Below are 4459 nucleotides of genomic sequence, written 5' to 3'. Positions count from 1 at the left end.
AAAAAATACCCTTCCTGGCATTTTCCAGCAGGGACTCAAGAATTACAGGCTGATATTACAAGCATTTGTTTGAGGTTTTCTCCTACTATGTATGCAGTATTCATAAAGTGAATAAAGAGCAGAAAACATTTGCCCATTTGTATTTTTGTTTTGGGGTTTGTTATTTAGGATTGCAGTGACCCTAGAGTCAATCCTTTGCTGCTTCAGACTGGAGAGCTGAAAAGCTGGTGCACTGGAAAGCTCAGTGAAGAAGAAACATGGCTTAAGAAGTTAAGATCAGCAGCAGCTCTTACCAGCTCTTGTCAGCTCCTGCAGGACCCTTTGAGGGTCAGCTGCAAACAACCAGGTGGTGCAATTCTGTTATCTAACAAAACAAATGTCACTTTCCTGCCTGTGTTGAATATCTCTCTCTTCAGGGAATATTGTTAGACATGATTGTTTTCACAAGTGGTTTTGAGAAGACTTTATGGAAATAGTTTTGTTTGTTTATTTATTTATAATTTAGGATAAGGCTCTCCGCCCTACTGTTTCTAAGGGAATTATGCAGAACTAAGCCCACATAATACATTATGAACTCCAGCTGACATTTATCTCAAATTCCACAGATTGGTTTGTCACTGTGTATTCATATCTGTACTATTTAATTGCTAATTAAATTCACATGGTAGAGAATGAAATTATATTTTTCTTGTTTTTTAAGGGAATATTATATTACAGCAGCACTCATAACTAAAACACAATACTTTTATTTATTTCACAGTTGTACAAAAAGGTCATAAAATTTTGCTGGTCTCTTTCGTGTATGTTCTCAGCAAACATAGAACTAGTTATTGTTGTATCACAGAGCATAAAAAGCCAAATAGTGTTGGTTTCCCACTGCCCTGAGTGTGAAATTTTGAAAAAAACCACAAGAATACAAAAAATCTAGACTGAGCACAAAATCATTTAATGAAGTTGTAACAGTTCTAATATATATAACTGTTGAACTCAACTCTCAGAAAACCTTTCTGTTGCTGTCCTGAAGTCATGTTTTCATTGGATTTTTATCAGATGGTGAAGCCTTCATGCCAGCTTGCCCTGAGCTGTGATCATCCTGAGTTAGGAAATGTTCAGGTGATTCCTGGAAAACACTGAAAGTTCACATCAGCTCTGTGCAGAAGGCTGATTCCCAAGAATGGCTTGGGAAAAGGAGAGGTCAGCTCCAACAGGAAACCAGAACACAAGGATACAACTAAATTTATATGTAGAAATCTACAGTGTACAGCGTTCAGTTTTCTGTGTGAAGAACAAGGTTACCTGTAAAAGGGCTAGAAAGGTTTGCATGTGATTGTTTTTTCTATCAGCTGAGGCAAAAGCTAAATTACCTACAAGAAGCCACAGGTGCAATTGGGGTCCTTCCCTGTTTATTTGCCTCTGAAGTAACTGCTAGTAAGCTGCAGGCTTTCTCTTTGTGTGTGCAAAAATGATCAGTGATGTTACCCATCAAATCGGGGGGACACTGCTACAACCAGTGTGCGGGGACCAGCAGTTCAGTGACCTGAGCAACATCTTCTCAAAGAAGATCAGTTCTTCCTTAAAATGTCTTATGTGAAGCATCCAGAAATGCAGACAACCCAAAGGTCATTTGTGACCTAAGAACCTGCTCAGTGCTGAGAAAAGAAGGAAGGTATCCCCCATCTGGGCTTTAGCAAGAGGATATGAATCCTTGGCTGCTGTGAAGAGCAGTTTATTTAAAATGTGCGTGCAAACAAAAAGCAATAGCTTCCATGCTGTCACCAACCACTAGAGCTTGTTTTCTCTCCAGGCTGTCTGTTACTTGCTCCAGTTGTCAGCAGACTGTGCCTTACTGGTTCCAGTGGACAGCAATTACCAAACCAGCAGCTCCCTTTCTTCCTCACGTGGAGAGCCAGAAAAACAGATGACAAAAATGAACCAGGTGAGGAAGCAACTTGATTCTTTGTCCTCCTCAGATGAGAAGACAATGCAGGGGTTGTGGGGAAAGGACAGAAAAAGAAATGTTAAAAAAAAAAAAAAAAAAAAAAAAAAAGAAGGACAGAAAATGAAAATGCAAGTGTCAGGGGAAGAGTCACCAGTGTGAGGGAAGGAATGTGCAAAAGGTGCATGTGTAAAAAGCTGGTGAAAGATTATTACTGGGTATAAAAAGAGGGCACGTGCTGGAGGAAGAGTTCCTGGCAACTTCTTATCTGGGTCTTCTGAGCTGTGCACGTGGCTCTGTGTGAGCTGATGTAAATAACAGCTATCAAAAAAATACAGGAGCACTCAGACCTCTAATCCTACAGTAAAGTCATGTGGGATCTTAAAACTAATTAAGGCTTCTCTCTAAGCCTTAAATCTAGTCTATATGCAGTATAATATCCGGATGATATTCCCTGTAGAATCCAATGAGAATTTCAGACAATCAAGTAAGAAACTATTCCACAAACCTATTCCACATTGAAAACAAGCTCAGTTTTTACTGGGTATCAGGAATCCATGAATAAAATTCAATTTGTCTATTACAGGTACATACCTGTCTTATCTCACACTTTCAGGACAGCATAAAAACACACTACAATGTTGGTATTACTGTACCCATCACACAAAACTTACAGTTATAAATTAGTTAAAGTGTAACAAACAAATCTGAAGTAACTCTCTAAGAAGTACAAGCAGGTCATACTGAAAGCAGAAGACATTTATTCCTTTATGAGGAACACTCAGGACTGAATGTTCCACAAAGGAAGATGAAAGAACCCTCAACATAGATAAGTCTGATAAAGTTGTTACAGATGAGGATGTTCCCCACGTAGTTCTTCAAAGGGCCTCTTCTAACATAAACAGAAATAAGTTTTTACTTTCAGAGTTATACTACCAAACAAAAGTCCACAAAACAAGATTAACTCTTTTAGGAGAAGAAAAGAGATATTGTTAATATCTGTTTATCTAAGTCCATTTTTGAGATGCACACAGTAAGTTTAAAAGAAGTATAAATGGGTATATCCAAGTGCTAGAGCTGATCGATGCTCGTCTGCACACTTCAGATGAAAAATAGGATCATCCCATCCTGGTATCGACATCATGTTGTAGATACTCAGCAATTCTGGTATACAGGAAATGGTAAATTATGATATTCACACTACATTCTGGAAATCTTTCATAGCCTAAAAAATATTCTGAGAAGCAATATTTGCAAATTAAAGTAAAAAAAAAAATAGTTATTGCTTTCTATCACTTAAATATAGGAGTTAAAATATATAGAGAGCAAAGGATACATGCACCAGACTTGTTTTTAAATCTAATTTAAACTCATTAACTGCTGCAGAACTTGTGATGATGACCACAGATTAGCTTTCTTTTTTATCTTTGAAAAGCAACAGCTTTTGGAAAGAGCTGGACTAGATGTGAAACCTCTGGCCTTGTTTATTCAGCATTATAGTGTGCTTCTGAATCCTTATGTCCCTGATGACAGAGGTGCTTTTCTATTTATGCTCTTTGTATTCAGTTTGTGCACACTGGAATTATATGCACTTTTTTTTTTTAACTGCACAGACTAATGTCCCTCTTGCATTAGGTCATGAAAAAATAAAGAACAATCAGACTACTGAAATTAAATAAAAAAAAAAGCCCTTAAAACCACACAACCTTAGATAATAGAAAAACTTAGTAAAAGGTCTCTAGTTGTTTCTGTCATGTTATTTTCATGTTGCATTTTTCCACAGGACTATGTAGAAAGACCTGCAGACTTATAGGAAGAGTTTGACCTCATTATTTCCCTTTCTTTCTGGCTCCTTTGTGTCTGTTACATTGATCCAAACAAGGCCAGTTAGATACTTGACATGAGCTTTTCTCACCTTCAGTTTTCTTTCTGGATATGAAATACTAAATTCATTTTTATATAGGTGTATATATGTATGTATATCTATGTATAAATGTAGGTGTATGTGCATGATAAACATTAAATATATATATATTTCTATGTATAAATGGAGATCTCTGCTATGGTAAATGTCAGAGAGAGAGGAGGTATAAAGATGCAATTGTCCATGGAAGTTATTACTTCAGTATTAAGTTTATTTACTGAATGTAAATTTACTTTAGTTCTTTTCTTGACATAAAAAGTGGCATAGTTCCATGCACAGAGGGGTCAAAAGAGGGAGGCTTTAAATGTAAGCATAACAGCTTGTTTGAAAAAAAGACCAACAGTATGCAATGCATAGATAATACCATTTCCTAAAAATACCACAGGAACAATAAACTACCCAAACTATAAAATATTTATTTAACTTAGAATAGCGCAGATAACTGCTAGACAAAACTAAGAAACTTACAGTTTTTGTACATAAAAGGTTTCCAAAGGGTATCAGTAGTTTATGTTTTCATGTGTTATAAGATAGGATGGAAAGTAGAGCTGAGTTAGAAAATGGGAAGTTCATGCTCATGGAACTAAATGCTGAAGAAA

Source organism: Fringilla coelebs (genome assembly GCF_963513975.1).
Source record: "Fringilla coelebs genome assembly, chromosome: 8".
Taxonomy (NCBI): domain Eukaryota; kingdom Metazoa; phylum Chordata; class Aves; order Passeriformes; family Fringillidae; genus Fringilla; species Fringilla coelebs.
This window is presented reverse-complemented; position numbering follows the sequence as displayed.